The sequence below is a fragment of the Chelonia mydas genome, chromosome 1 (assembly GCF_015237465.2).
Source record: "Chelonia mydas isolate rCheMyd1 chromosome 1, rCheMyd1.pri.v2, whole genome shotgun sequence".
Lineage (NCBI taxonomy): Eukaryota > Metazoa > Chordata > Testudines > Cheloniidae > Chelonia > Chelonia mydas.
The window spans coordinates 286,557,748-286,576,902 of record NC_057849.1 but is presented as its reverse complement, the minus strand read 5'-3'; the positions used below and the strand labels follow the sequence as shown (position 1 = coordinate 286,576,902).

Below are 19,155 nucleotides of genomic sequence, written 5' to 3'. Positions count from 1 at the left end.
TGGCGGCAAAAATCCTAGAGCTGGCCCTGGCCTTAGAGCAAGGTTGATGTGCTTTTAGCATTAAATCTTTACCCACCCATGCATTTGTAACGATCTCAGAAGCTCACAGAGTATTTTTCAATCAAAATGTCTTAACATGTACATTAGTTGTTCTTTTTTTGTACATAGCAGAATTATTGCAAGTAGCTTACTATAAGCTGAGCATGATCACAGTTGGAGTCTGATATTCATGGGATTGTATTTTTGGGGCTTATCTCATGTCAGTACCTGAATTCCAGAAATGAGGTAGAAGTTCCTAACTTGTGTCCTAAATATTTTGCTTGCTGGTGGGAGATGAATGTAATGTCCCTAAGGTGGTTTGAGTTACTGGAACATCTAACCTGTGCTGTTACACTCGGCAAATCAAATTAAAGGTGTCCTGGCTTACGTGCAGTGACATTGTAGACAGAAGAACAGGGCACGGAGAAAGGATAGCGTGCAAACGGGGTGACTACAATGTTATCCCTTTACTTTGTTTTCCTTCTACCATATCAATACACGTAGGCCCTTCTCCTGAAATCTGATCTGTTTGAGCAAACCCTTGCAGAGCCTCACTCATGTGCTATAGGATTTGTTAGAAATTTCAGGCTGGTGATAGTCATGTACGCCAAACATGCACTGACACATCTTGTTCAGTTACAGAAGACCTTTGATTTAATAGATCTAAATGTTGAAGTACAGTAACTAGACTTGTTGTGCTGAAGAGTTCATAAGTCGTCAAAAGTGTACAGTATATCTGTATGGTTGGACATATAGATTTCAGTATTCCACTATAATTTTGCCAGGTGGTAACATATGGTTAAGATTCAGAAATGTCCTCTGGACTTTGTTTTCTAGTCTAAAAGACTCCAAGCGTCCAGCCATCAGTAGGAGTGTTGGGTGTGTCCCTCTGAGTGCACCTATTATAGACAGAATGAGTAGGCCACAGGGGCATCTGAATTAGTGAAAACAAGGTAAATAGTAACCACTAATAACTGCTTAATGGGGAAGAGGGGAACCCTGTCCTCCTAATCTTCTTTTCTGCTGTACACCTCTCTGTATAAACAGTATCAGGGCAGCCAGAGGTAGGAAGAGATGCAGATGCTCACTGATGGCTGGAGTTTGACATACACACAGATGCAGAGAGACACAGAGATGCACACAATATTCTGTGTGTGTATGAGAAAAGGAAAGTTGAAACGGATACTACTTGGAAAAGTATCTTGTCACAATATGCAAAAACCATTAATGCCGGTATGGATTAACAGTTCTGGGTAAACCTATTAGAAGAGGATTTGAAGTGAGGCAATAGATGTGTAATGCAGCATAGACTTGTAGCAATATCCTTAGGAGTCAATCTAAGCAATTTAAGTGTCATAAAGGTATAATTGAGGTGGACAAATCCCCTTGCCTTACATCCAAGAATCTGGACTAAATTCTGCTTTCATATATAGCAAAGTAAATCTGGAATGACATCCGTGGGGTTGCATAGGGTGTAAGTAAGGGCAGAATTTGTCCCTCATTTTATATGCTCAATTTCTATTTGAGGGTAAAAATGGTAGAACTTGCTGCACAAATTCGAAATAAGAACATTTGCAGAGCAATATCCATGTAGCTATAATTTTCCTCCTTTAAGGCTCCAGTTCAGCAAAGAGCATAAGCCCTTGCTTAAGTCCAGTTGACTTGAATGGAACTATAAGCACACGCTTCAAGTTAAGCTTGTACTTCACTCACGCCTAAATTCAGCAAAGCACTGTTCTGTTGCTGTTGGAGTTAATGCAACGTTGTCAAGAGGCATACATACATATAGATGCACACACAAATTTCCTACCACATGGTAGGTTTTAGTTGCTTTGGGACAAGTGACATCGCATGTATTTTCTTTTTTCCCCCCCGGGAAGAGTCGAGAATTGCTTTTCTGTAAGGTTGACAAAATGCAGCAGATGTTTTTGAAGAGTGAGTGTCCTGTACAACCTTGTATTTGGATAAGTTAAACAGTCATGTGCTTTTTGTAGCAAACCTCACATAGTGTGCAGGAGAGGAATCTGGGAGCCTGCATATAAACAGTTTGCTGCAGTCAGAGTAAAAGCAATAAGAGTTCCTCCATGTCTAGTTCAGAAGAAATGGCAAGTGTAAAATATCCCCACCCATGTGGGAGTATTTTACAGTTACCGTGTGTGTGTGTGTGGGGGGGGGGGGGGGGGGGAAGGTGTTGTTTTTGTTTTTTAAATCAAGGTCATTGCCCTTTGCTTCAACGTTGCACTTACAATAGGGTTGATGTACTTCGGTGTGTTAGCATGTTATCTGTTTCATATTTATTGGGGTTTTATTAACAGACATTGTTAGGCTTGGTGTAGTTTGATCAAAATTTTCTGAAAAAGTAATTTGGCCATTTTTAACTTAAAGTTGGGGAGAGGGGAAGTCTGAGGATTTCAAGGACTGGTCTTATTCTCTTTTCCCCTGTTTCCTAGACAGCTTTGAAAATTCCACTCTGTGTAACTGTTGAAAATGACATTTGGTAAGACATTATTAGCCTTTCTTAAAATGAAGGAATTCCTCTTCAAAAAGGTATATAACAATAAAAGTAAATGTTCTAAAACCAACTGGATGTATGTTTTTATATGAGGTACAGAGCATGTGTAATAACTGCTTTTCCATAATGTTTTTCTGTGGGTTTTTTTTGTTTGTTTTGTTTTGTTTTTTGGTCCTCCTCATTACTTACTAAGTTTTAAGTAGTGCTCGCTGAAAATTTTCCATTGAAACTCTTTCCCAACAGGAAATTAGGCTTTCACCAAAATGAAACTTCTCAAAAAAAATTCTGCTTTCCAGAGAAAATTTTGACTTTTTTTTAAAAAAACAAACAAACATGAAAATAAACAATTTTGTCTGTAAATCAAAAAATTTGTATTCAGAAATAGCGCTGTGGTACCTCATGAGAGTTGTGGTTTGGGTGACTCATGCCCTCATTCTATTTTATGGGTCAGATTCCCCACCTGGGCTACATCTCCCATGATGGAACAGCAAGCAGGGAGATGGTGGTGCATCATGAGAGATGTAGTCTGGCCAGGGAGCTCAGCCCATACAGGAGAATGGGGGCATGAGGCACTGTGGCAGCAATTCCAAATAGAAATTCTTGGTTTTCATTCAGAAACTCAGAGTTTTTGACACTTTGTCCCAAAAAAGGAAAAAGTCAAATATTTTCTGTGGAAATTTTATATGAAAATGATTTGTTTTTTCATTTTTGTTTGAATTTTCGTGACTAAATTTTTTTTTATTTAGTGCTTGTTTCAATACAGTACTAATAATTACTCTCTGTTGTCCACAACTACTGTGGTTACTCCTGTTTGTTAAGGCTTTGTATTGATCTAATCGTAGGTATGCTGTATTTCTGTGTGTGTGTACACTCTCCCCTTGCCATCTAGGTTCTTAAGCCATGACCCTCATTGGGGTATTTTAGTGGCCACGTCACTCCAAATATCAGGCAAAATCCTGGGATGCCCCCGGCCCACCTCCTTGGTGGATTGATTCTACTAAAGTGCTAGTGAAAACTGATGACCAGATCCTGCTCCCATGTAAGTTAATGATAAATTGGCCATAGACTTACATGGCAACAGGATTAGGCGTTGAGTTAAAAACTTCAGGATTTAGTTTTTTGTTTTTAGTGGAAAAAGTGGGGGCTTTAAGTTTTTTATGTTATGTTAAGCTATCTTTGCAATATTCATACCAAGTTGTTAGGTAGTAACCTTTATTACAGCGCATGTCCTCTTATTACCTTTTTTTGTAACACATGCACTGGACTACAGCTCACCACTTCAGAAAAGCATTTCAAGGAAAACAGTAGTATTTTTCATACTGCTTAACTACATTCTGAAGGATGATGTTAATCAGAGAGCAGAATTTATCTAAAACCCATACAGACTTGGTGGGATTATTTATTACTTTCATATACTCACGTATAAAGAAGTTAAGAAAATGGAAAGCTCTCTGCTTTGTTGAACTAATCCCATCTAATTGCAAACATCAACCTTCAAATTCTTTCTGTGGCATATCTGGCAAATTCTATGTAAATTAATAGTAAGTGGCTGTGTTAATGATTTCAACATGACGTGATCATGCGACCTATGTATTCTGCGGTGCAATATAAGAGTAAAAATATGGTGTGTATTACGTGACCTGTATTGGGTCATTAACTGCATGTACAGTGATTGCAGTGAATGGGATTGTGCGTGGTATAATACTATAGAGTGACTTAGTATAAGTGTTGATGCAAGACTTACTTGAAATAGATGTTACTTGGGCCACTGATGACAATGGGATTTTACATTGTTGAATTTTTGTGCACATAAATAAGAATATGTGGATGCTGACTTTTACCATTTCTGAAGCAGGTGATTAATTTGATTGCAACCCTGGTTAGCAGCAGGAGCAGAGTTAACTTGTAACAGGTCCCTTATTGACCTGGTAAGTTAGGAACAGGAAGAAAAAGTATGGGGAATGGCAGAGTCCATCTTAGATATATACCAGCCACAGAGGGTGCCTCAATTGAAATAAAGGTTAAAAAGGGGTATTGCACTCTATATTTTTGGAGTGTGGGAGGTGTGACATACTGGATCACAATCCAGACTAGTTGTGGGCTGTGTCTCCCCTACATTGTAACCTCGGGTGCCCTTTACATTGCCTTGGTGCTATAGCCTCCAACCTGGACTGCTCACAAGAGCCTCCAGTTTATAAGTCACTCTCAGATATGTCTGTGTATGCTGCAGCCAGCTACACATGGGCTCTCACCAACCTAGGTTATACTGCACAGTGACCCCAACACCCGCCCCCACAGTCCTGGATCTTCTGGAAATTTATGTGCTCTACTGCCCAGGACAGTACACATTAAGTCCATTATTCATTTAAGGGAATAATATGCCAGTTTATTATTTTAAACCCAGACACTTCAGCCTGAATGCACTGGATTAGATAAAACAGTAAAACAAGTTTATTAACTACAGAGAGAGAGAGATTTTAAGTGAGTATAAGTAATGAGGCATCAAAGTCAGAAATGATTACAAGAAAAATAAAGATAAAACATTTACTAGTGCCTAACTTAACAAACTATGTTAGATTCAAAGAAAGTTTTTTTCACCACATGCTCCAGCAGATTACTGACCAGTCTCACAGGTCAGGACCACCGTACCCTCCCCCCGGGTCCTGTATCATCTTAGGTGTATTGCCAGATGCAGACAGGGAGAGAGGAGGGTGTCTTGGGGTATCTGCCCCTTTTTTTTATAGTCTTGTTCCCCCTTTTGAGAATTATTTCCAGCTGGCAGCAAAGTGACAGGCAGTCTGATGAAGAAAGGAAACTCTCTACTGTTTTTCTTTGCTAAGATGTAGATTTTTGTCCCTGCCCACTTCCTTGCCAAAGAATGGCCATTTAGCAGGTAATGGTGCATCAGCCTTGTTGACACCTGGCTGAGGCATTGGTTTGCCCTTTGTCTCTGAGGAACTAGTTTAGCCATACCCAAATAAATGTGGGGGGAACCATACTTCGGTCATGATTTCACCTTATATTCATAACTTTACATATAATGTTGCTATGTGCATTTTGCCATCACATTATTGCTCAGCAAGTTGAGTATTTAAATGATACTTCACAAGGCATACCTTGTGCAGACATCATTACAATAGTGTGTAGGGTGTGAGGACCAAGGTATATTCTGTAACAGGATCCTTGTTTCAAAGTGGCCAGTAGGACATTGTGTCAGCCCTTGAGAACAAAATGGCAGGATTACATGAGGGACCCAATAAGGGTCACTCTGGAGGCTGGGAGGGAGTTTGTGATTGAAGTCTCTTTACTACCTTAAGAAAGACAGACTGAAAAAAGGAAGGAAAGGGGACTACAGCCCTCTTGCTACAATGACTGACTTTAAAAGGGAAGTTCTTATCATTTATTATTTGTGTTACTGTAGAGCCTACGAGCCGAGTCATGGGCCAGGACCCTATTCTGCTAGGTGATGTGTACACACAGTACAAAAGGAGGAGAGTTCCACACTTGCAGCAACTACAGCCTCCGATCCCTATATGCAGTTATTGGCATTGGAAATATTCCAGGAGTTCAGTCGTAGGGGGCGTTATCAGTACAAATAATCTTACACTGCAAGTAATCAGGGCCCCATGTATTGTACTTCACAGAATTTATCCTTTTGCCACGTGATTTGTGAAGCAGAACATAAGGGGCCTTTTTTTAAAATGAAAGGTTTCTCAGCTGTAACCTATTCTTCCCATTTATCTTTGGCATTCCACCCATTCATGATTGCATTTGCATGCACAGCAATTACTTACATGGAAAAGTAACATTATGAAAGCTTTGTTGAATTAATATATTTTTAGCTGTCTTTCAGTGCAGTTTAGTAGCCAGAACCATGAAGGGTTAGTACCATATATCTAGCCAGCTCTTAAAGCACCAGTAAGTGCTCGAAGGACAACAGGATGAGAAGTCAGAGCCTGAATTTTTAAATACAGTATTTCGTCACTACATTATTCTGCTGTCCTCATTTAAACTCAGGTTCTATTTAATGGTCTTGCCCTTCTTAAATTCCTTTTTTTGCTCTTTACGTTGTGTTTATCTCATGTTGGTGCCTGACAGAGGCTCCACAAGTGGCATGATGCAATGTGCTGTTTCTCTCCACTGTCTGCTCCTTCCTCAAGGCCTCTGTTTTCGAGATGCAGGATGGAGAACTTCTGATATGCTCATTAAGGTGTGGGAGCAAAATCACTATCCACTTCTGATTTCAGTCTGAGCCCAGTTTGTGTTGCTACATGTCAGGTTTATCTGCAATTCTGTTATAAACACCTTCTATAGAGATTCTGTATCTCTGCTGTAAAGATTTGCTCTGGGCTTTTACTTGTCTGACATGTTCTCGGCCTGGGAAATTTGTTTTTATAAAATTTGAAAAACAGTATTAGGATGTTCAGCCAATCGTGTGATCTGATTGGCTGAATGTTCTTTCATCCGTTATTATGAAAGAGGTATTTTACCATTAAAAATAAATAAATAAAGGTCTGTGGGAGTTAAAACTACCTAATGTTCAGGTCCTAATTCAAATATAAAGAAGTAAAGAAAGTGGAAAAATAGTTCATTTTTACAGTACCCATAGTTTTATATGGCTGTAATGTTGTACCAATAAAATGAAAACCAGCAGGATCTTATTAAAGGGAAAAAGGCAAAATACCACATTTATTGTGAATACAGAAAGAATCATAGTAAGCAGTTAGTTACAGCTATAACATTCCATTCAATCTCATATTTATTCACACACACACACACACACACACACACACACACACACGTACGTTCTGCAAAGTTGTTATCATAGTTACCAGCCTTAGAGTTGCTCATGCCAAGCCACTGGCCAGGTGGCCTGGACATGAGGAGGGAGCAGGGCCTTGTCAGATCCTCATCTGATGCTCCTGGAAGTTGGTTTGCAGAATCAGACCCCAAAGTTCTGACTTTTTAGACTCTATTTTTATAGGAATTTCTTCCTATGCCAGTCTGTGGGAATTGCTTCATCATGCTGTTGCTGAATCAATCAGCAGATAGCACATTCCTGACAGCTCCTAGATGTTATCTTGTTCTTTGGTTCTCCCATTCTTGAGGCTGTTGGGTGGATTCCAGTCTGCCCTCCGGGGGTCCTCTGGTTATTTCCACTTGACGCCTTCTTCAGCCGATGGACACTGGATTCTTAGGCTGGCACCTCCCTGATCATTCAGTTATTATCCACACCAAGCATCCATCCACATACATCCTCTATCTCTATTTCAATCACAATTGTTAATACAACAAAAGGGCGGGGAGTCTCTGGGTGCTGTTTCTGTTGTTAGAGTATTGCTTTGAGTCTCTGTGAATTGCTTTGAGAACAGACTCTGTCTTAGAATGTACTAACACAATTAGCAGCTTGCAAGTTTCACACACAGAGGGAGAGAAACAGTACCAAAAACCAAGAGACCTCTTAATTAGTAATACCCTGGAATTTAAACTATGGGGAATCAAACTCATTTGTGGTTTTAATACAGAACTTCTGTAATATGATCCAACAGTAACTACAGCATTGTTCTACAGACCAATCTCAGTAAAGAATGTTATCAAAGGTAAAAACACAGTATGAATGCTCCCGTGCTAGTTCATGGCATTGTGCATTTTGATTTTGCTATGGTGGCATGAGTTAGATATGGGTCTAGGACCTCAGCCTGGACTTATTTGTCTTAATTCTGAATTCTCTGGCTCTTGTGACTTAAATTCAGACAGCTAATATATTTAAAGGTATTTTTTTATTTAATATGATGGTTGTTCAATGGCATTTTAAATCCAGGCAAACTGGCTCCCAGACTGGGCTAGCACACTCTTGAGCTTGGTCACAAGGTGCAAGAGATCATCTGGACAAATGGTTTAATATTTGGGGAAAACAATACTTGTATGTAGATAGTAATTAGATGTGACATGACCCAGGTAGCTGCTAATGCAGCATACCCTAAAAGGAATTTCCCTAGAGCTTAATAAACCAATAAGCCATGATAAAATGTGCATTAATAGCAACATAGACGAAATGATGGACATATTATAAATACTGAGAGAAAGAGTTATTGATTCTCAGCCTCTCAAAAATGTGGGCTAGAAAGAGCTTGACTATGAAACTGTTACTGTTTGGAAACTCCATTACAGCCCAGCTGTAAGAGATCGAATTGACCACACGGCAGATCTGGTAATACAATACTGCCTGTGAATACTTTCCTTCCAAAAACACATAAGAATCATAAGATATTAGTCCTGTGTTTTGTCACAATACTTCCTGGATAGCTTTCTCCAAAATCAATGGGTGAATTTGTGAGCTGTTTATAATAATGTTCAATAGCGGTGAAATCTGTTGTCAGTGCTTTTTGCTGGCTTGTTCCCATGGGAAAACATTTGGTTTATTCTTAACTGCTATTACTGCATGACTTAATTGCAAAAAGTGAGCACAAAATTCTCCTGTTCAACACTGCAGCATCTATTGAGTTGAGTTCTAGGAAAGCACTTACATCATCTTTCCGTGTGCCATCTTGCAAATTGTTCTGCCACTTCTACAACTATAATGACAGGTTTATCTAAGAGCTTTAATTAAAGGATTGGAAGAGGCGTTTTAGTTGGTCAGGTGTCTCTGATGTTGTTGTTCCATTGCTGCTCACAAGCATAGAAAGCAGCATGCCATGTCTTAAAATAAACATTAGAGGGCTGACTGTGATATAAAGAGCTCTAGTGGAATGAAGATTATGAAATGCCTTTGTTAGCATCTTTTTAGTAGCTTCTTCTGTTTTCAGCACACATCTGTCTAGTCCATTGAATGATGCAGTATTTTACAGTAGGAATACCAGAGGAATTTGGTGGCTGGTGTTTTGTGATAAGTGTAGGGTTGATATATTCTGTCTAAGTTGGCAGCTGCTTTTGATGCAGTTACAAGCTCACATGATACAAGTCTTATCTCAAGATGGGGAAACATGATTGTTTATACTGTGTTGAAAGGCTGATTGTTGTATGAAGTGAAACATCAAAGTGGTTTCCAAATGTAATATCAAGTTCTGAACTTTAAAACTCACAACTGATTAAAAAAATTCTTCAAAGCATATTTGTTTTTAATGAAGAAATAAATATATGCTCCCCACTCTTGGCTCAAGAATAAGATGATAAAATAACACGTTCCATGAAAATAGCATGGTATCTAGTTACCAGAAGTGCAACAGAGAGCCTAGTGATTTTTCTTAAACAAAGTTGATGGGAGACCTGGAAAGACTTTTTTTCTCTTTGTAATTACAGCTCAAAATAGCTCCATAGGGGCTATGTTTAATGCGCTCATACTCTATCCTTGGTTTCAAATTTAAATTGGGGGCTCTAGTAGAGTGATTAGTTTTAGCCTTGTCTCACTTATCAACATCAAAGCACTATCACAAAATGGAATAGAAGTTGTCCTTTCTCACGATTGGCCCAGTAATGGAATGTTGAGTTGTGTGAAGCAAACAAAAGAGAAGACATAGCTGTATTTCCTTGCAGTCATCATTTCTGGTAGTGCTCACACATACTAGATGATGATGATGATGTGCTGGATGCTTTCCAAACAGAAAGGGAGGAGTGGTCTCTGCCCGAAGCAGCTCACAATCTAAAACCAGACAGAGGGTTGTGGAGACAATAGTTGAAGCTGTGTGTGATTAACGTTGTCCAAAGAGAGACTGTAAAGTGAAAAGGGGAGAAGGCCAAGGACCGAGCCTAAGGGTTGCCCGCAGATACTGTGAGAAAGGAGGAACCACCAAGAGAGATGCTGAAGGCAGAGTGAGAGAGGCAAGAGAAAAAACTCAGTGAAGATGTCAACAAAGGAGATGATCAACAAAGTCAAAAGCAGCAGACAAAGGATAATGAGGATGGAACAGAGATCCATGCTACAGTGTGTACTAGGAGATGGGGGGAGAGATGGTGATGAGTGATGGATGGTGATATTACAGCATCAGAAATCTGGTAAGTACAAAGCTTTGGTGCATTCAAGAGTATTTTCTTAGTTTGGAAATGTAATGTTAATTATAACTGATCTCTTAATTGTTTTAAGGCTTTGACTTAATTGTGCAGTGAGTGAGTACAGCCCCAGTGTGGACACAGTAGCTTGTGTTACTTTGCAGTGTGACTGCTCTCACTCAAACTAGGCTAGTTTGAGAAGAGTAACTTCAGTGCAGGTAACTCCAGTAAACTCTGCAGTCAAGACATGCACTTAGACAAGCTTCTTCATTTAATGTTTCGCAGTAATGTTACAGATAACCATAAGGTGGCATTGTCACTTGTCCCATGAATATTATTAATTTATTTTTGCTCTTCTTCCTGTATTTCATTGATTAGACATTAGGATTAACTAAACTGGAAAAAATTGTATACATATAAGACAAGAATACTAGTTATATGCTGAGCAGGACCATAATAACCTAAATCTAACTTATACTTGCTACTTCATGATACAAAAAAATTGCTTTATTCTATATTTATCTTTTATAAGTCTTTCTTCTGTGGCTTCAAAATTGCAATCTAATTGTAGTCCTTAAATATATGTTAGATGCAAGATTTTAGAAGCCATTTTGGTTTTTCATTTAGGGAACAATGAAAGAGTGGCTTCAACTTAGTAACACATTGTTTTTTAAAAAAAAAAAAAAAAAAAAGTCCTGCCAAATCAGAAACTACATCTTGCACTCTTTGCCTGACTTGGATACTGTAGTTATTCAAACATATTTCAAAATTTCTATTTCAATAACGTATTTGCTAATAAACATTTAGTGCTAAAGTCTTTGATTTACTTTTAAAACCCTGCAGGTGGTGGTGGGTTTTTTGGGGGGACGGGAGGTAGCGGGAGATGGGTGGAGAAAATGTTGCATAAGTGTTGAAAGGACTGCATATTACATCATTGTAGTTTCACATAACAAAATGTTAACATCTGAAGCCATCTGTCTGTAATTATTATTGCATTCATAGATTTGTGCCTTAGTCAAGTTATAAAGTGATAAAGTAAGGCTTGAAAAACAGTGCTGTCTTCCCAAGGGTGAAGATGGATAACTCTGCTACCTACCCTACTGTAGAGACAACTGACCTAAGTGATCTCAATGTTTACTGCTGGTTTTTTTTAGAATTCTGTGAATTCAACAATTAAACCGACAAAATTCTCAGTTCAGTTTCATTCTGCTGTTGCTCTGTAAGGATATAGAGCAGAAGTATCTTTCACTATGGCCAATAGGCTTAATCTTCATTGGTAGCTGGTGTTGGTTACATTTTTTTCAAGCCCTGTAAGAGAGTATTGGATTAATTGGTACAGTACATTAGTTGCTAATAGGCTGATGTAGAAGTTACTACAGTCACAACTGATTAATTTAGATTTGTATCCAAAGATGTTAGTGTGCCACCAGTGTAATTTGTTTTGTCCTCTTTATTTGTTAATCTGCATAAAAATGGACTGTTAAGTGATTTGCATTAACTAGATCTAAGCGTGTACTCTTTTACTACTTTCAAAGCACAATGGAAGTCAAACACATTAATCCTGCTTCAGACCCATAAGAAAATATTTTGACCAAAAAAAATAATATATATATTATTTATTTATTTATGGAAGGAAATTAAAACTTGTGGAAAAAATGTTCATTTCCTTTGAGTTTTTTAAAGGTTTCAAACAAATTAATGGGGAAAAAAAGCTGTTTAATTTTCTTTTTTGGTATCTCTTCCCTTGCTCCCCACCATCTCTCTCTTCCCCTTTTTTCCCCCCATTGGACCAGGGAAGCAAATGTTGGAGAAAACCAAAACATTTTCATTTTGTATTGCATTGAACATTATTATTTAATTGTAAAATCAAAAATTTCGATATGTTGGAGTGAAACAATTTTTGTTTTGTTTTGCCCAATATATTTCAGGGAAAATACTGACCAATTTGTCTATGTATTTTTTTTTTTTTTTTTTTATCAAGGTCAGAACTATTAATGTCAGCCCTTCTCTTGAAAGGGAGAAGACAAAAAATAGGACAAGACTCAGTTGAGTAAGGCACTGCTCATGACCAGGATCGTGGAGAATGGTTTAGTTTGAACCAATACCATATCTGGAATAGCTTAATTTTATAAAGTGTAAAATGATCTGCTCTTTTATGAGGATTAAAGCTAGTTTCTACCTTGATAACATTTAAACAGCAACTGCAGAGGAGAAAAGTTTTTTGTTTTGTGTTTGCCTCCTTCCCCCACTTCCCTTTTTGCCCTGACAAGTCTCTGAAACTGACTCTAGTAGGCCTATGTAAAAATACCCAAAACCTGCAGGTTGGTAACAAGCGACCCAATAATGATGAGAGGCTTAGAGCCTTCATCTCTTAATTGACTTCACCAAGGGCTTGTCTACACTCGCAGCACTGCAGCTGCACCACTGTAGCATTAGTGAAGACGCTATGAACACTGATGGGAGGGGGAGGGCTTCTCCCATTGGCATACGTACTCTACTTCCCTGAGAAGCAGTAGCTGTGTCAACCGGAGAAGCCCTCCCGTTAACATAGCGCTGTCTACACCAGGGGTTAGGTTGGTATAACGTCATCGCTCAGGGATGTGGAAAATCCAACATAGTTTTACTGATATAAGTCTCTACTTATGTCTGGTCTCAACAACTTGCAGGATGAGATTCGTTGTTAGCAACACCTTACTTGGGATAAATAAGGTAAGCAGAGGAGGTGGATCTGTGAAATGGGTTTAAATGTCTTGATGTTTATAAAATGCAGTGTGGTTCTGCTTATTTGAATGCTTAAAGCCTTGTGTCTTCGCCTTGCTGAGTGATTGGCTCTGTGCTGTGCAGACAAGTCAGGGAAGAGCAGGTCAGTTTATTATTTTTTGTCATCTTTTCCCTGCACGTGTTTTGGGGGTGTGTGTGGGAGGCTGTACTTGTTGAGATATCTGTTGGACTGGCTTTGAAGTTGGTGCCATCACTTCCACCTTCGATATTTGTGCATATCTTTTTAGGCCTCTTTCATGGCTGTGTTTCCTTAAGAGGTCATAAAACATTACAGTGTAATTGCTTTTTAGAAATTATTAATTCCACTTTACAACAGACCTTTGTTAAGCAATTGTATTGGTAAACGTGAGTATTTGGGTAATTGTAGTTGCTCCTTTTATCAGACAATGATTGGTTAAAGCTGGAACCAAGCTGCTTGAGAAAGAGGAGGTCTTCAGCATGCTCAGGCTGTACTCCTACAAATATCTTGTTTGAGACCAAACATATAAGCCAGGAAATAGTGTGGAAGTGAGCAGGTGATTGAAGTCTGAAATATTGCCGCTTTTAACAGACACATGCACACTTTTCTTTGTCGCTGCGTTGATGTAGAAAAGTGCATCATTTTATTTTGGGCCAGGCAAACAATCGTGGAGCACTGAGTGGAAGCTGGTCCATTCTGTCACCCTTTTTAGTTTTTTAGATTCTCTGCTTATGACCTTCTGAATTCTGGGAAAGCGTCCAAGTCTTTTACGCAGTCTGAAGTGCTTATCTCCTGAGATTTTTATTCTGTGCAAGAGAATACACAGATCTACTTAGAAAATGCCCACACTATCACAGTTATATGTCTAAGTAATCTGTCTCTCCCCCGCTACAGAGGGTGTGTAGTTACAATTCTCCTTGCTTTTTCTCCTTCTGGAAACCTTTGGTTTTTCAGTTATTGCTCTTTTTTTCCTTTTACGGAGAAGCTATTTCTGTTTTTTCATTTAGTAGTGTTGTGTGTTGACTGTGCATTACTCACAATTCAGGTGAACTCTTTCCTTTTATATTGTCTCTGGAGGAAAAAAATAATATAGCCAATGAGCAAAAGGAACTGCTATTTTTGTGTTTGTGTTTTGCTGTGCACTTACCCTTTAAATTATAATTTGAGGGGCTGCGAGGGATAAGACTTCACAAATATTTTTATTTTAGTAAAATAGTATCAAGAATAAACATAATCTGTACTAAATGTAGTCAATTAAAATAATGTTTAAAAAATATTTGTCTTGAAAGTCCCAAGCGCTCACTCTCTCTGTCTGCACAATGCAAACACCATTCAGGTCTTTAGGACAAACTGCCCTATATCAGTGCACTCTCACTGATACTGGAAGTCTCGTGCAGTGGTTTTCAAACTTTTTTTCTGATGAATGACCCAGTTGAAGAAAATTGTTGATGCCCATGACCCAACAGAGCTGCGGATGAGGGTTTGGGGTGTGGGAGGAGCTCAGGTCTGGGGCAGAGGGTTGGGGTGAGGGCTGCGGGATGGGACTGGGAATGAGGGGTTCAGGATGTCGGGGGGGGCTCTGGGCTGGGGCAAGGGGTTGGGGGTGCAGGAGGGAGTCAGGGCTCTGGGCTGGGGGTGCAGGCTCTGGGCTGGGTATGAAGGGTTGGGGTGCAGGAGGGGGCTCTGAGTTGCGGGGGCTCAGGGCTGGGGCAGGGAGTGGGGGTACAGGAGGGGTTAGGGCTCTGGGTGCAGGCTCTGGGGCGGAACTGGGAATGAGGGGTTTGGGGTACAGGAAGGGGCTCCAGGTTTGGGGGGGCTTAGGGCTTGGGCAGGGGGTTGGGGCACAGGGTTACCTCGGGTGTCTTCCGGTCAGTGGTGCAGCGGGGGTGCTAAGGCAGGCTTCCTGCCTGTCCTGGCAACATGGACCGTGCTGTGTCCTGGAAGCGGCCAGCAGAAGGTCCGGCTCCTAGGCGGAGGGTTGCAAGCAGCTCTGCGCGGCTCTCACCCGAAGGCACCGCTCTCTCCTCCCTCCCCCCGGCTCCCATTGGCTGGTTTCTGGCCAGTGGGAGTGCAGAGCTGGTGCTCGGGGCAGGGGCAGTGCGTGGAGCCCCGTGGCCCCCCAGCCTAGGAGCCAGACCTGCTGCTGGCCGCTTCCGGGGCACAGCGCGGTGTCGGAAGAGGTAGGGACTAGCCTGCCTTAGCCAGCCAGCACCACTGATGGGACTTTTAACGGCCCAGTCGGCGATGCTGACCAGAGCCGCTGCAACCCAGTGCCTTACATTCCGTGACCCAGTACTGGGTCACGACCTGCAGTTTGAAAACCACTGGTCTAGTGCACAGTAAGCTTCTTGTTTTGCATATTCACACAGTTAACTGCTGTATTGCCAATTCTTATTGTAGACAGACCTAATAGCCTTTTCAATTATTTTATTCTTATTAGGAGCAGTCATTCCACTTTACAACTCATAAAAATATGAGGTGAAGTCTGTAAATGTCTTTGAAAAGTGAGGAATGGTCTGACAATTCCCCACCCTCCCTAAAATTCCATAAGTTTATTGGAGTGCAGAGGATCACTTTCCAATGCCACATACTTGGTCTTCTTTCCCCCCCTAAAAAGATCTTGAATTTCAATATCTGCTTTTCCAGACAGAGGCTGTACAGGACTCCCTCTCAAGTGCTACTCTTTATTTGGCCAGAAAGCTTTCTGTTTAGCCTTTTTAGGCTTTAGAGTATGAAGCATTATTCTTCACCCAAAGACGGAGCAGATGGAGAGCCTTCAGGATGTCCTGCCATAGGAAGGAATAGTTAGTGGAGTAAAGGGGAAGACAAAATGTGCATCTAAGAGTTACAAACTCTGAAGGACATAGTTTTCATTTTTAAGCAGGCATCCCAATATTAAACTTGTCTTCTCCCTCTTGGAACTGACTGTTGCACCCATTCCTCAGTATTGTTCTATGTCTTCTCTCTTCCTCTTCCCCCATGATAAATGTTTTGTACAATATTGGAGATGTTTCCTGATGGACACTGTAGCATAGTAATGGCTCCCGGATGCAAACAGTGTGGCAGGCTTCTAACGAATTTTCTGGAGTTCTGAATTTACTGACCTTTAATATTAAAAAAGAATGACAATAGTTTGTTAAAATCTGTGTGTAGGGGAAAAATGGAACTTCTGGCAGGAACCTAGAGGGCTTTTTACCAGGCAGAGTAGTTCTATGTGGGTATGTCTACACTATGGAATTAGGTCGAATTTATAGAAGTCAGTTTTTTAGAAATCGGTTTTATATATTCGAGTGTGTGTGTCCCCACAGAAAATGCTCTAAGTGCATTAAGTGAATTAACTCGGCGCAGTGCTTCCACAGTACCGAGGCAAGCGTCGACTTCCGGAGTGTTGCACTGTGGGTAGCTATCCCACAGTTCCCGCAGTCTCCGCTGCCCATTGGAATTCTGGGTTGAGATCCCAATGCCTGATGGGGCTAAAACATTGTCGCGGGTGGTTCTGGGTACATATCGTCAGGCCCCCGTTCCCTCCCTCCCTCCGTGAAAGCAAGGGCAGACAATCGTTTCGCGCCTTTTTTCCTGAGTTATCTGTGCAGACGCCATACCACGGCAAGCATGGAGCCCGCTCAGGTAACCGTCACCGTATGTCTCCTGGGTGCTGGCAGACGTGGTACTGCATTGCTACACAGTAGCAGCAACCCATTGCCTTGTGGCAGCAGACGGTGCAATACGACTGGTAGCCGTCATCTTCATGTCCGAGGTGCTCCTGGCCACGGCCGGGAGCGCCTGGGCAGACATGGGCGCAGGGACTAAATTTGGAGTGACTTGACCAGGTCATTCTCTTTAGTCGTGCATTCAATCCTATTGAACCATCTTATGGTGAGCAGGCAGGCGGTACGGATTGCTAGCAGTCGTACTGTACCATCTTCTGCCGGGCAGGCAAGAGATGACGATGGCTAGCAGTCGTATTGTACCATCTTCTGCCGGGCAGGCAAGAGATGAGGATGGCTAGCAGTCGTACTGTACCATCTTCTGCCGAGCAGCCATGAGATGTGGATGGCATGCAGTCCTTCTGCACCGTCTGCTGCCAGCCAAAGATGTAAAAGATAGATGGAGTGGATCAAAACAAGAAATAGACCAGATTTGTTTTGTACTCATTTGCTTCCCCCCCCTCCCCTGTCTAGGGGACTCATTTCTCTAGGTCACATCATTCACTCACAGAGAAGGTGCAGCGAGGTAAATCTAGCCATGTATCAATCAGAGGCCGGACTAACCTCCTTGTTCCAATAAGAACAATAACTTAGGTGCACCATTTCTTATTGGAACCCTCCGTGAAGTCCTGCCTGAAACACTCCTTGATGTAAAGCCACCCCCTTTGTTGATTTTAGCTCCCTGAAGCCAACCCTGTAAGCCGTGTCGTCAGTCGCCCCTCCCTCCGTCAGAGCAACGGCAGACAATCATTCCGCACCTTTTTTCTGTGCGGATGCCATACCAAGGCAAGCATGGAGGCCGCTCAGCTCACTTTGGCAATTAGGAGCACATTAAACACCACACGCATTATCCAGCAGTATATGCAGCACCGGAACCTGGCAGAGCGATACCGGGCGAGGAGGCGATGTCAGCGCGGTCACGTGAGTGATCAGGACCTGGACACAGATTTCTCTCAAAGCATGGGCCCTGCCAATGCAGGCATCATGGTGCTAATGGGGCAGGTTCATGCTGTGGAACGCCGATTCTGGGCTCGGGAAACAAGCACAGACTGGTGGGACCGCATAGTGTTGCAGGTCTGGGACGATTCCCAGTGGCTGCGAAACATTCGCATGCGTAAGGGCACTTTCATGGAACTTTGTGACTTGCTTTCCCCTGCCCTGAAGCGCATGAATACCAAGATGAGAGCAGCCCTCACAGTTGAGAAGCGAGTGGCGATAGCCCTGTGGAAGCTTGCAACGCCAGACAGCTACCGGTCAGTTGGGAATCAATTTGGAGTGGGCAAATCTACTGTTGGGGCTGCTGTGATGCAAGTAGCCCACGCAATCAAAGATCTGCTGATATCAAGGGTAGTGACCCTGGGAAATGTGCAGGTCATAGTGGATGGCTTTGCTGCAATGGGATTCCCTAACTGTGGTGGAGCCATAGACGGAACCCATATCCCTATCTTGGCACCGGAGCACCAAGCCGCCGAGTACATAAACCACAAGGGGTACTTTTCAATAGTGCTGCAAGCTCTGGTGGATCACAAGGGACGTTTCACCAACATCAACGTGGGATGGCCGGGAAAGGTACATGACGCTCGCATCTTCAGGAACTCTGGTCTGTTTCAAAAGCTGCAGGAAGGGACTTTATTCCCAGACCAGAAAATAACTGTTGGGGACGTTGAAATGCCTATATGTATCCTTGGGGACCCAGCCTACCCCTTAATGCCGTGGCTCATGAAGCCGTACACAGGCAGCCTGGACAGTAGTCAGGAGCTGTTCAACTACAGGCTGAGCAAGTGCAGAATGGTGGTAGAATGTGCATTTGGACGTTTAAAGGCACGCTGGCGCAGTTTACTGACTCGCTTAGACCTCAGCGAAACCAGTATTCCCACTGTTATTACTGCTTGCTGTGTGCTCCACAATATCTGTGAGAGTAAGGGGGAGACGTTTATGGCGGGGTGGGAGGTTGAGGCAAATCGCCTGGCTGCTGGTTACGCGCAGCCAGACACCAGGGCGGTTAGAAGAGCACAGGAGGGCGCGGTACGCATCAGAGAAGCTTTGAAAACCAGTTTCTTGACTGGCCAGGCTACGGTGTGAAAGTTCTGTTTGTTTCTCCTTGATGAAACCCCCCGCCCCTTGGTTCACTCTACTTCCCTGTAAGCTAACCACTCTCCCCTCCTCCCTTC

The 19,155-nt window shown here is 41.8% G+C and overlaps 1 protein-coding gene across 4 annotated transcripts in view; it reads left to right on the top strand.

The window, feature by feature from the left end:
• The window catches only part of RASSF3 (Ras association domain family member 3), a 173,136-nt gene that overhangs the window by 100,586 nt on the left and 53,395 nt on the right, over positions 1-19,155 (top strand). Inside the window, exon 2 of one of the 4 annotated variants that reach the window (XM_043548424.1) lies at positions 10,153-10,543. The exons of the other annotated variants lie outside the window; for them this stretch is intronic. The gene's annotated coding sequence lies outside the window, so the exon portion shown is untranslated. The remainder of the gene's footprint in view (positions 1-10,152; positions 10,544-19,155) is intronic. 4 annotated transcript variants of the gene reach the window in all.